Genomic DNA, 14,999 nt, shown 5'->3' with positions numbered 1-14,999 from the left:
TGTTCCAAAATAACATAAGTTTACGAATGCAAAACATAAGTTCGTAATTTGAGACATCTCTAGTAATGCAGCGGATAACTAGTACAGTAGGTCCATAACAGCAATTCAAAAACAGCATGACAGCAAGTGTAACAACGGAAGCAATAAACCTCTAGGCACCTGAGAAATACACACTTAAAAGGTCAACACGAATGTTGGTGAGCTATAGTTTAAGTTGTAATAGTAACGTAAGATAGGCCACAAGATTTCAGTGCTGCAAACAGCGCATCAAAACAGTATGAAAAGTATATGCATAACCGTGGGCACCCGGTAACTAGAATTAACGTTTATAACCCCCTGAAAGTACACTTGGCGAGTGCGTATGTTCACGAAGTATTAAACACCCGTTAAATGCTAGCGCGACTAGCCCGAGTGGGGATGTCAAACCCTATGGATCCATATCTAAGATTCGCGTTCACCGGTTCAAAAACCAATGACTAAACGTTACCGTGCTAAAGGGAATGTTTATGCCGTTATATAACCCACACACATATAATGTTTAAGTACTCGTGCCTAGTATGTAAAACGTAAAAAGGGCATGTATTCTCAGTCCCAAAAATAGTAACAGTGGTAAAAAGGGATGCTATAACTCACAGTGATAAAAGCGGTAAAGTCGGTAATGAAAGTACGCAAGTAGTAAGTCGGTCCGAAAGGTCGTCAACCTAAATCAAAGGTTACTAGGTCAGTAGGTTGTCTTTATAAATTCTAATAGTGCATAAAATAAGTTTAAGTGTCATCATCATCATCATAAAAGCTAAGTAAGTTTGACAAGAATAGAGATCGAAACAATAGGCTGACTTTGGTTAGGTGCTACGACCTCTACGTAAATCGAAAAGATGCATAGTTAGTGGCTATGGCTCCGTATATGAGTCCCCTAACAGCTGACCAATTTCCAGAACCTAACTCGTCTTCGTTTGACCGTGACGACGGTTTAAGTGCGAGTAGGTCAGAAATTTCAGCACAACGTTAATAGGGTGTAGTGACTATCGGAGGGCCATAAATCCTAAACCGTAACTCGGATTAAGATGAGGCCTAAATGGAAAATCATCTACTCGAACCAAACTAACTGAAAATCAAATTTACAGTAGCCTAGGTGGTCTGATCAGATACGAAAAACAGTGGACAAGTGCTCCGGTGGGGTTCTTGGTGCTTGATGCTCATCACGGTTCTCATCCTTGATGCTTGTAGCTTCAAGTGTACAACTCATTGATGGTTTAGCATCACTTTTGACCAAGATTCACCATCAATACACAATATGTTAAGACCAAGTAAGAACACAACTCATTCATGAGTCTTAGATGGATGATGAACCAAGGTTACATCATATCCTTAGTCTTAACACAATTTCAATCCACAATAACAACTAAAGCTACAAACTTTACATCATTTCAACAAGTATAAGCACAATCCAAGTCAAAAGAGGTGATGGAACCCTAAGCTAGAGAGCTTGGATCCATTTCACACAAGTTACAAGGTTGCAAAGCTAGAAAGCTTGAACCTTTGATGTTCTTGAAGATCTTGAAGCATAAAGCTTGGATCTTTAAGATATATGAAGATAACAAACACAAGTTTGAATCTTTTTAACAAAACAACATGATCAAAGCAAAAAGAACTTAGATCTAACAAAAAGATATGAAGATTCAAGCTAGAAAGCTTGCATCTTAATTGTTCTTGAAGATCTTGAAGCATAAAGCTTGGATCTTGAAGATGCATGAAGATTACAAACAAAAGTTTGAATCTTTATTACAAAATAGAAAGATTAAAGTATAAAAGAAGTAGATCTACAAAAGATATGAAGATTCAAGCTAGAAAGGTTGAATCTTTCATGTTCTTGAAAGATTTATGCTTGAATCAACAAGATATAAGTAAGATTAAAGCTAAAAGGAACTTTGATCTCCATAAAATGATGATGATGATCATGAAATTGAAAAGAAAAAGGAAGAAGAAAGAAAATTTACAAGTATTACTAGAAAGGAAAGAAAGAAAGAACAAGTGTGTGTGAAAATCAAATGAACAAGTGAGTGGTAAATGGCTAGTATTTATAAGCAAAAATTGACAAGGATTGGTGAGGTGGAGGCCATAGTGGTCGAAATTTTGAGGGAGGGGGGAGGGGGATACCATGTTGCTTTTTGGTTAGTGGTTGTCTAAAGCATGTACTAATGCTAGAATCCCATGTGACAAATAGATAATCCTTATCCATTATGCTAGTATGACTCATTAATTAATTTATTTATTATTTATTTATTATTATGGGCCACTAGTAATAATACTTGGGCTAATTAATTGGGTCACTAGCTAGAGTAGGGTGGGCTTGAGTCCAACAAGGTAGAAAGTCCAACAAGACTAACTATTGGGTTTTAGCAATTAAATAAATAAAATTAAGTATCCAAAGGCCCAAGTAATTATTATTATAAAATAATAATTAATATTTTGCTGTCCAAATATTCCGGTTCCGACAAAAGTCAAACGTGCGAGCAGTCCGCGGTTTATTCGTAACGGCAAGTAACACTAACGGTTATAAAGCATCCGGTGGACAAGTTAAGCATTCTACATACACCAAGGCACGTTTTAAAGTATATATGAATATAAAACATGTGTGTCAAGGTTCCGGAGTAATAAAGTAACACAGTACGCACAAATACGCAGTTTCGCTAAAATACAAGGCACAAAAGCAAGTCGAAAAATTCGGGTCGTTACATAACACCTATGTTTGGGTTTGATTGGCGTTATTGGAACTGTTATCACTCTAGTTAGTGATTATTGGCGAGTTTGGGCATGTGTTGTACTTGGAAGTGCATTTGGGTCGAAATTGCACTAAGTGTCAATTGGGTTGGTTTGTAAGTCCATCCTAATTGTGTTGTTTGCATTGTGATAATGGAATAGGTACTTTTCATTGGCGAGTTGCGGATTATTTCGGTTGCATTCTTCAAGACGACAAGGTGAGTGTTAATATCTTATGTGCATATGTATGTATAGAATGTGTGCGGGTCGAGTGTAACATCCCGCGTTTTTCCGTTAAAATTTATTTTTAACACTATCTTTTTTTTAAAAAATAATATCTTTCGTTATTTAAATTCGTAGTTTTCGTTACCTAATGTTCTTAATATTTCTGTTATTTAATTATAACATCTCTCGGTTACTTTAGCGTTTTTAAAATATTCGTTTGGTTAATTCACGCACCCGCTTTGAAACTTGAGGGACCGAAGTTGTCAAGTGGGCAAACTAGTTGACTAGGTCAACTAGTCAACCCACCATTCTCATCCATTCATTTCCATCCACCTTCCACCTCCTTTCTCCTCCTTTTCTCTCTAGTTGCAAGAACAACCATAACACCCAATTCATTCAATCATCATCTAAATTCGATCTAGGAGGCCAACATCAAAAAAAAATTACATATTCGTGATCCTCTCTTCATCCTCTACATTTTGGTACCAATTTCATCACATTTGGGTAACATTTCTAAAACACTAGATTTCTCTAAATTCGTTTTATATACTTGAAATGGTGTTAGTTAGTGTCTATGGCTCGTGTCTAGCATGAATATATGTTTTGTTTGCTCGATTTGTTGTTTTTGGAGTAACTAGCATGAACTTGAAATGGGTGTGCTTAATCTTTGATTTTGGATGAGTTAATGTTGTTAAATTGTTAAGGTTTATGTTTTAAAAGTGTTACTAGCATCTTTAGCATCAATTTGATGTGTAGGTTGATTTGGAAAACATCATTAACATGATTATTGGTTTTGTGATTCTTGATTAGGGTTTGATGAACTCTAAAAGGAAATTTTGATGCTTTGAATGCCATGAAATGTTATTAGTTAGTGATTAGTTGTATTGTATGTTTCATTACCTTCAAAACGGCATATCATATGTGTGAATTGCATTCCCGAATCTTAAAATGCGTTTTGTAAACTTGAAACGATGGTTTTGAACATTTAATGACCACTTGACGAGATTTCGGCTATTGTAAATGATGTTTTTGCTTTATGAAAAGTGGTTAGTTGTATTCCTTGTCAAAATACCTTTCCAACGATATAAGATACTTGTTTTGGATGTTTACGGTTTAGGATTTATGGGTATTTGAAGTTGGATTCGTGCTTGAGTGTGAAAACTGCCAGAATTCTCTGCACAGGTAATGGCGCGGCGCGCCATATACCCGCGCGGCGCGCCAAAGTGGTCTGTCCAACTTTGTCGATTTTTGAATAATGTTTGCTATGCTACGCACCTCCGATTCACATGTAACTTGTTCTAACATGCTCATATATGATTTCTAAGCTTAGGAAAATAGTCCGGGACCCGACCCGACCCCGTTGACTTTTTAGTTGACTTTGACCAAGTTTGACTTTTAGTCAAACTTAACAAAACACTTATTCAATCGTTCTAATCTTATTTTATACTTGATTCTTGCATGAAACTTGATAACGTGATTCACATGCTATTTATTCGAGTCGTAACGAGCCATAGGACTAATTGAACACATTTCACCCGACCTTGTGTCGTAACCGGTAAATTGATATAACTTACTTGTTTAGGTCAAGGCTAAGCAACTTTCATGCACACGTTTACTTGTGAAGTACTTTTATACTCGTGCACTCGAGGTGAGATCATAGTCCCACTTTTTCAACAACTTTTATATTTTTAAATCGTGGGCTGAGAAACATATACGTTACATACTTATATACATTTCATATGCATATATACTTTTCATACTTTTATACATCGAACACGAATACGAATACAAAGATACAGACGAGTTTGAACGAAAACCCTCAATTCAATTATCATTAATTACATCAGATGGTGTAAGCGAGACTATGTTGTGTGGATCCATACGGGTTTGACTAACCCTCATTCGGACGGTTCGCTACCATTAAGCGAATGAAATATATTCTGGTACGGTGTATGTTCTAACACTTTTATGCTGAGGTAAATGATACGGTTAAGCTTTGATAATTGGGTGCTCGGTAAACAACAATACTTATGGAATTCAAACGATTCGGAAAATCGACTTATACTATAACTTGTGGTTCAACTTATTTTATGTACATACTCATTTACTAAACCTATGATTTCACCTACGTTTTCGTTGACAGGTTCTCTATGTTTTCTCAGGTCCCTGAATGCTATATGATACATGCTTCCGCACTCTTTTTGATACTTGCTTGGATGTCGAGTATACATGCATATTTGGAGCCCCTTTGACTTGCTTTTAAATTGTGTTGCATAGGTTTCAATTGTACGTTAAACATTGTAATGTAACTAGTCGTTGAACTACTTTTGTAAACCTGAAACGTCCTTTACATTTGAAATGAATGCGACATATTTTTGGTCAAACGTCATCTTAAGGACTTATAACCACGTAACGGGACCTAAGTAGACGGCGCCGTCAATGACGATTTTGTCGGGTCGCTACAGATGGTATCAGAGCGTTGGTTGTAGGGATTTAGAGTTCATTGGTGTCGACCCCGAGTCATAGGGTACATTAGTGAATCTAGACTACAACCGGCATATAGACTGAAGTAGGAACTACTTGACTATTTGTGCATTATACTCGAACTCTCCTATTATGTCTAACTCTTATTCGATCTTGATATCACGTTGTTAAATTTGATTGACACGCCACCTTGACTTTATGAAGTAATGTTAAATGCACATGTGAATCAGGGTAATATAATTTCCGGGATTATATTACGGTGGTTCACATGGACGTTCCGACATTATGACATAAAGAATTTAAGGCGGGTTAAGGAAATTTTCTCTTTATCCTTATTCCATATCACGGTTGGTATTATTGAGAATACTAACCAACGATATTCTTGTGTCTTGAAGGAACAATGGCTCATCGACGCACTCCTCCCGAAACTCCCGAACAAGCTCTACAACGAATGATAGCCACCGCCGTGGATGCGGCCATGGCCGGTCACTCTTCCAACAACAATAACAATAACAACAATCACAACAACAACAACAATGGAGCCGGTAATTCAAACGAAGGGTGCTCCTATAAGAACTTCATGGGGTGCAAACCTCACACTTTTGATGGAACCGGGGGACCGGTCGTGCTCACCCGATGGTTTGAGCAAACGGAAGCCGTCTTTAGCATAAGCGGTTGTCGGGACCAAGACAAGGTCAGATTTTCCACTCACACCTTCGCCGGTATCGCTCTCACATGGTGGAATACGTATGTACAATCGGTGGGTATCCACGAAGCCCACGCTCTCTCTTGGGTCGACTTAAGAGGAAAGATGATCACCGAATACTTCCCGCGCGAAGAGACCCGCAAGCTTGAACACGAGCTAAGAACTTTAAAAGCGGTCGGGAATGACCTAAAGGCCTATAATCAACGATTTTCTGAGCTAGCCTTGATGTGCCCAAATCTCGTGAGTACCGAGTCTCTAAGGGTTGAGCTGTACATGGATGGTCTTCCTAAGAGCATCAAACAAGGAGTAATGTCATCCAAACCCGCTAATCACCAAGAGGCTTTGAATATGGCCCGCCAATTGATCGAAACGGTGGACGAAATTGAGGTGTCGGCATATAAAGCCGAGGATAAGTCGGGTGGCAACAAAAGAAAATGGGAAGCCCCCGAATTGAGCAACTACAACAACAACCCCGCCAAGAAGCCTTTCACCTCCAACGACAAGAAAGGTTATGCCGGAAGTCTACCATCTTGCAACAAGTGCCACAAACATCATTATGGCGAATGTAGCAAACCATTTTGCAACAAATGCCGCAACCGTCATTATGGTGAATGTGGTAAGTTAACTTGCCACCGGTGCCAAGGAAGTGGTCATACGGCCAACGATTGTAGGAGTGTCGCCCCCGTCGCCCAAAAGGCGCCCAATGCACACCGGACGGGCGTTTGTTTCGAATGTGGCCAACCGGGTCATTTTAAGAATGCGTGCCCGGAAAAGAAGACAAACCCCAATACACGCGGCCGAGCTTTCAACATTAACACCGAGGAAGCCCGAGATGACAACTAGTCACGGGTACGTTTCTTCTCAACAACCCTTATATTTCATGTTTATTCAATTCGGGTACCGTTATACGTTTTATAACCAAGGCCTTGACTCGTACTCTTTGCACACCACCATATCCCCTAGACACTACCTATGCCATTCAAGTGACCGACGGAAAACTATTACGTTAAACTTTTTGGGTGGAGAATTTGAATTTTGACTTGACACCTATAGAACTAGGGAACTCAAAACCTATTCGTTAAGAAGAAAATGATCCCTTACATGTGTATAGATTATCGTGAACTAAATAATTTCCGGTTAAGAACCGATATTCTCTTTCCAGTACTGATGACCTCTTGATCAATCACAAGAATTCCGTGTGTATTCCAAAATCGACCCACATTCCGGTTATCTCCAAAACGGTTTTCAAAATTCGTTACGATAGTTATGAATTTCTTATAGTATCGTTCAGTTTAACAAAGGCTTCATCCGTATTCATAGGCCTGATGGGTCGCATATGTAAACTTATCTAGACAGATCCGTCATCATATTCATAGGTGATGTTTTAACCTATTCAATTCAAGCAAAGAAGAAAACGAACAACATCTTTGTCTTACGCTTGAACTCTTGAGGAAAGAGCAACTCTATACCAAAATCTCCAAGTGTGAACTTTGGTTAAACAAAGTCCAATTTCTAGACCATGTTGTTAGTGGTCAGGGTATTACAATAAATCTCGCAATCGAAGCCACACATAATCGGGAAACCCTCACGACTCTGACTTGTATTCGTAAAATCTTAGATCTCGCTGGTTATTACCGAAGATTCATTTCTGACTTCTTCTCGCGTTGTACGATCTTTAACCTCGTTAACTCACTAAGGGAAATTTAAACCTCTCCATTCCCGGACTTTGACCGTGATTATTCACACCAACTTTGCTAGCTAAATTCGTATAGCACAAGATGGAACCAAAAAAAAAAAAAAAAATTGGAAATATTTCTACTTGAACGCCGGAAAGGCATACTCTCTCGATTCGAAATCAAGTAAACTGAAATTCGTCATTTTACACGAAGAATTTGAGTACTTAATTATGGATTCAATCAACCTTCTCGTCATCACGTACCACATTACATAACTCTGTTATTTCACCGTTACCGTCTAGTATTACTACTCAACTCCGAACTATACAACTACGTGTACTATCTCGTTTCCCACCCCGTCTCAACATTTGACCACTAGATGCGCGATGTGGCTACCTCAAGACGTAAACTCATCCTGTTCTAAGTTCTCATATCACTCCTATCTTTTCGCTCGTACTTCCGTATAAGGAAACCTTTATATCTAAATCCTCAACGAAGAGAGAGACTCTTCATGTAGTACTAGTATTCACCACGAGGGGGGGATGGCCCAGACGAACATTTTCAGTAGCCGATAAGAAACTTGTCCCAACAGACGCTTTCGAGCCCTAACTAACTTGTTCAAACATATCTTAATAAATTCTATTCCAACACGGTGTACCATTGTCAATTATCCCAGATCGAAATACTCGTTTCACTTCTAGTGTTACAAGAAGCCTTAGGAAAACGTTTAAACATGAGTACCACGTATCATCCGCAAACTGACGGAACAAGCAAACACACGATTCAAATCTAGGAAAGAAAGGTTACCAACTCGTATTTTCGCTTTTAGTTGATTCCTCTCACTACGGTGGTTACCATTCGTGTATTAACGCCGCACTTCCAAAACCCTATGTGACCGCAAATGTTATACCCCTATTCGTTGGACCAAAGCATGTGGCAAGCAAATCACCGAATCCGAAATCATTCAAGAAACGACCGTTGAGATAGTTCATGTCCGAGAAGGGCTCTAGACGGCCCGTAGTCACCAAAAAGGACTATACCAATGTTAGGCATAAACCTTCCAAATTCCCAGCCAGCAATTGTGTAATATTGAAAAACCGCACCTTGGAAAGGTGTAATCCGTTCGGGAAATCAAGGGAAGTTATATCCGCAATATTGATCCTTCTAAAATCTTGGGGCGTATTGGAACCGCCTCCTACCGTATAGGTCTCCTGACTCAATTAAGGTTTCCGTTTACCTTACATTTCGTGTAACAAACTTAGAGACGTATCCTGCGTAACAGGAACGTGCTATCCTTCTAGATAAACTTACTATTGATGACAAACTCCCCTTCGTGGGAAAACCGGTTGAAATTGTGGATCGTAAAATCAAGCCTTAATACAACGTGAAATCCCGAATGTCAAAGTTCATGAGAATGCCCAAGGACGTATCTTCACTTATTCATAGCATTGACAACGTAAGGTCTCGAGTAAGAGACATCGACTATTACTTCCAACTAAATTTCGGGACGAAATTTCTTTTAAGGTGTAGGTAATGTAACATCCCACGTTTTTCCGTTAAAATTTATTTTTAACACTATCTTTTTTTTTTAAAAATAATATCTTTCGTTATTTAAATTCGTAGTTTTCGTTACCTAACGTTCTTAATATTTCTGTTATTTAATTATAACATCTCTCGGTTACTTTAGCGTTTTTAAAATATTCGTTTGGTTAATTCACGCACCCGCTTTGAAACTTGAGGGACCGAAGTTGTCAAGTGGGCAAACTAGTTGACTAGGTCAACTAGTCAACCCACCATTCTCATCCATTCATTTCCATCCACCTTCCACCTCCTTTCTCCTCCTTTTCTCTCTAGTTGCAAGAACAACCATAACACCCAATTCATTCAATCATCATCTAAATTCGATCTAGGGGGCCAACATAAAAAAAATTACATATTCGTGATCCTCTCTTCATCCTCTACATTTTGGTACCAATTTCATCACATTTGGGTAACATTTCTAAAACACTAGATTTCTCTAAATTCGTTTTATATACTTGAAATGGTGTTAGTTAGTGTCTATGGCTCGTGTCTAGCATGAATATATGTTTTGTTTGCTCGATTTGTTGTTTTTGGAGTAACTAGCATGAACTTGAAATGGGTGTGCTTAATCTTTGATTTTGGATGAGTTAATGTTGTTAAATTGTTAAGGTTTATGTTTTAAAAGTGTTACTAGCATCTTTAGCATCAATTTGATGTGTACGTTGATTTGGAAAATATCATTAACATGATTATTGGTTTTGTGATTCTTGATTAGGGTTTGATGAACTCTAAAAGGAAATTTTGATGCTTTGAATGCCATGAAATGTTATTAGTTAGTGATTAGTTGTATTGTATGTTTCATTACCTTCAAAACGGCATATCATATGTGTGAATTGCATTCTCGAATCTTAAAATGCGTTTTGTAAACTTGAAACGATGGTTTTGAACATTTAATGACCACTTGACGAGATTTCGGCTATTGTAAATGATGTTTTTGCTTGATGAAAAGTGGTTAGTTGTATTCCTTGTCAAAATACCTTTCCAACGATATAAGATACTTGTTTTGGATGTTTACGGTTTAGGATTTATGAGTATTTGAAGTTGGATTCGTGCTTGAGTGTGAAAACTGCCAGAATTCTCTGCACAGGTAATGGCGCGGCGCGCCATATACCCGCGCGGCGCGCCAAAGTGGTCTGTCCAACTTTGTCAATTTTTGAATAATGTTTGCTATGCTACGCACCTCCGATTCACATGTAACTTGTTCTAACATGCTCATATATGATTTCTAAGCTTAGGAAAATAGTTCGGGACCCGACCCGACCCCGTTGACTTTTTAGTTGACTTTGACCAAGTTTGACTTTTAGTCAAACTTAACAAAACACTTATTCAATCGTTCTAATCTTATTTTATACTTGATTCTTGCATGAAACTTGATAACGTGATTCACATGCTATTTATTCGAGTCGTAACGAGCCATAGGACTAATTGAACACATTTCACCCGACCTTGTGTCGTAACCGGTAAATTGATACAACTTACTTGTTTAGGTCAAGGCTAAGCAACTTTCATGCACACGTTTACTTGTGAAGTACTTTTATACTCGTGCACTCGAGGTGAGATCATAGTCCCACTTTTTCAACAACTTTTATATTTTTAAATCGTGGACTGAGAAACATATACGTTACATACTTATATACATTTCATATGCATATATACTTTTCATACTTTTATACATCGAACACGAATACGAATACAAAGATACGGACGAGTTTGAACGAAAACCCTCAATTCAATTATCATTAATTACATCAGATGGTGTAAGCGAGACTATGTTGTGTGGATCCATACGGGTTTGACTAACCCTCATTCGGACGGTTTGCTACCGTTAAGCGAATGAAATATATTCTGGTACGGTGTATGTTCTAACACTTTTATGCTGAGGTAAATGATACGGTTAAGCTTTGATAATTGGGTGCTCGGTAAACAACAATACTTATGGAATTCAAACGATTCGGAAAATCGACTTATACTATAACTTGTGGTTCAACTTATTTTACGTACATACTCATTTACTAAACCTATGATTTCACCAACGTTTTCGTTGACAGATTCTCTATGTTTTCTCAGGTCCCTGAATGCTATATGATACATGCTTCCGCACTCTTTTTGATACTTGCTTGGATGTCGAGTATACATGCATATTTGGAGCCCCTTTGACTTGCTTTTAAATTGTGTTGCATAGGTTTCAATTGTACGTTAAACATTGTAATGTAACTAGTCGTTGAACTACTTTTGTAAACCTGAAACGTCCTTTACATTTGAAATGAATGCGACATATTTTTGGTCAAACGTCATCTTAAGGACTTATGACCACGTAACGGGACCTAAGTAGACGGCGCCGTCAATGACGATTTTTTCGGGTCGCTACATCGAGTGAAGTGGTTCTCGTTTATAGAGCTCACTTCACATACAGGTGGATTTGGTGGACTTGTGTATGGGTCCAATTGGCATGGTTGTGCGTTTTGGTTGACCACCTTTGGTGAGGTGCACACTTTGCGTGTACGTTATCACATGTGCTTGTGATATGGATTATTTAACCCCAATGGCGAAGGGTTTTGATATTGAGAAGTGAGTCACGTGTGGATGCGGATTCACGAAGACGCGTGTAGTTCGGTCATCTTATTGAGGTAGTAATCTCGTGTTGTTGTGGATTACTAAGGCTCGTGTAGTTCGGCCAACCTCGATGTTGTTGTGTTATTGAAGATAGTAGTCTCGTATGGATGCGGATTTACCAAGGCTCGTGTAGTTCGGCCAATCTTCATTTTGGTAATTGGTAGTCGGTTTTAGTATTGGGTTAAGGGGTTAACCTTGGACGTTTATATATTGTTTTATATATTTTCGTATTGTTGTGATGTAGCTAACCCTCCGGGTGTAGCTTAATGGCGTTGTTCACATCGTCGTTGGTGAACTTATATTTGTTGTTATTTTAGCTTGTTGCTTAGTGATCGTACGGTATGCTTAGCTTAGCTTGCCTTTATGCTTGGATGCTCCGGTATGCGTCATTTGATTACTTGTGTGGCGTGTCCATTTTATGCATATATATATATATATATATATATATATATATATATATATATATATATATATATATATATATATATATATAGTATATTCTCACTCACTAAGCGTTAGCTTACCCTCTCGTTGTTTACATTTTTATAGATTGGCTTGGAGGCGGTGGCTCGGGTAAGAGTGGGAACTAGTGGACTTGCGTAGTTTGCTTTAGAAGACGTGCTTTTGTATTGATTAGGATTGGGTAGTGTATCCCCAATCACCATGCTCCGTTTTGTTGGAAATTAAAATAGTCAGGGTCGTGTTTGCCCGTTCGGATATTTAAACTATGTAATAAATGTTTTAAAAGTTTATTGAACTTATTATTTGTGTTAGATATGTTTCGGAAATATAATTGGGACCTAAATATTAATGTATTAAAGAAAAATTTTTATGGGCCGGTTTAAATATTGGTTGGGTTGTTTCAACCATCGTCCGAAGAATTAACACAAACTCCCGCACACCAACGGCTCTATTTCACACCGTTCATGGCTCGAAATTGAATTTCGACGCCGAAAAATAATGTCGGGGACTGCAGGCCGGTGTCGCGCGACGGCGGGCCAGCGTCGATTTTGCTTGGATGGCGAGGAAAGGACGGGGGACACCCTGTGCTCTTAATATTAATTAATTAATCACGTAATTTTAGGAAAGAAAAAACAGATTCCTTCCGACGGAATGGAATCGAAATCAGAACCACTTGGGAAGCATGTAGAGGCATAACCAATCAAACAACTTTGCACTTGGTATAGTTCTACATCACAAATTATTTAACAGGTACAAAACGTGATTTTTTTAAATAGAAAATGACAAATCTTCTATAGTTTCTATTAAAATCCTAAAATGATGATGTCATTATTAGGCTATTTTCTTTGTTAAGAAAAAATCAAAAATAAAAAGAAAAAATTCTAAGCCATCTTGATGATGTCATTAACATTAATTAAATATTTTATTATTTATTTAGCGGTTTTATCATATATACCCTTCTTAACTTTAATAATAACATATTTACCCAATTAAATATGATTATATCATATGAGCCCATTTTAAACATATAAACTCATCATATTTACTTATTTATTCAATCTTAATGTGATACTTCTTTATGGCCTAATTTTTTTTAATTTTTTTAGCGGCAATTATTCATGTTTTCTTTTTTTTCTTCTCCGAGCTATGTATTATGATATTAACTACCATAATCTATACATGCTAATCAACTAATTCTCCTCAACGGTATAAAGCTATTATAAGGTGAGAATATATAATGTGATCACTATTAGTTATCTTTATATATCTTTAGCTGACTGAAATTTTTTTTATTGTTGTTAATTTCTCTTAATTGATAGGCTACGGATACTATAAATCACTTTTCGTCAAAAAATTGATATGTATATCTAACTAATTACAATTGTTTACTTCTTTTGCTCACATCACCAGTAGCACTTCAGTTATTGTTTTGACCAACAATATGATGAGATAACAATACTGATTTACATACATATACAACGATATTACTACAATAATGAAAATGATAATGATTCACCTTTCTATTTTGGATTGTCCCATTTCAAGTATCTACTTGATATTTCAATCAATCAGAGGAGGTTATTATGGAGAGAGGAGATTTCTGATTGGTGGAGAATGAAGTTAGTGGAATTTCCTAAAACTTTGTGCAAAAAGTAACTGGATACTTGTAGTCGGACGGATGGAGTATTATTATATTATTATTATAATTCAAATATATGTTTTCTTTACGGGATTAATTATGTTACATATGTATGCGAAATACATGTCTCAATAAAATGTTGTAATGTAAATTTTATGATATGAAAAATAATAATTGTGATCAAAATTGAAAGTAAGTGGTGGGAGAATAAATGTAGTTCATTTATTCTGACTAAGTTAAGTATATCAATATGTTTGTAAAAACAATGACAAGTTTCTTAGTCAGAATATGTGGTTTCACGAGTCATTAAACTAAAAGACTTTAGCATTTACGTTCACTTAATACAAAAAAACATCGTTAAACTGTTTTATTTAAACAAACCCGTAATTCCACGAATCATTTCACTAGTTGTAAACAATGTTTTACAATTTTTTCCAAATTATTATATATAGAATATATTTATTTACTAAAAGAAATCGTAATTAAACCAATAAAAAATCATGTGAACAGTAAATGAATGTTTTGTAATGATATAATTATAATATTTCATGACATACGGAGTATAATAGACAAGATATTATTTACTCCGTAATATAAATAAATTTTCAAAAGATAGTTTAGCGGTACGGACCCTGATACCTTTGCAAGAAATTTAAAATCTTGAGGTGACCACATAAGTTTCTACAAACAGTCACATACTGTTCAGGATATGTCGAGTATATTAGAGTATATATGCTCAGCCTCTCAAGTATCTGAACAGAAAAAACCTCATAACACGCTAGTTAAAAGTAAAACTTAAAATAGTACATTTAAAGTGGTTATCATGCATACATGGAGGATGAATGTCACCTCA

This window comes from Rutidosis leptorrhynchoides, chromosome 6, assembly GCF_046630445.1.
Source record: "Rutidosis leptorrhynchoides isolate AG116_Rl617_1_P2 chromosome 6, CSIRO_AGI_Rlap_v1, whole genome shotgun sequence".
Classification (NCBI taxonomy): Eukaryota; Viridiplantae; Streptophyta; class Magnoliopsida; order Asterales; family Asteraceae; genus Rutidosis; species Rutidosis leptorrhynchoides.
The sequence above is the reverse complement of the archived record's forward strand: the minus strand, read 5'-3'. Positions refer to the sequence as shown.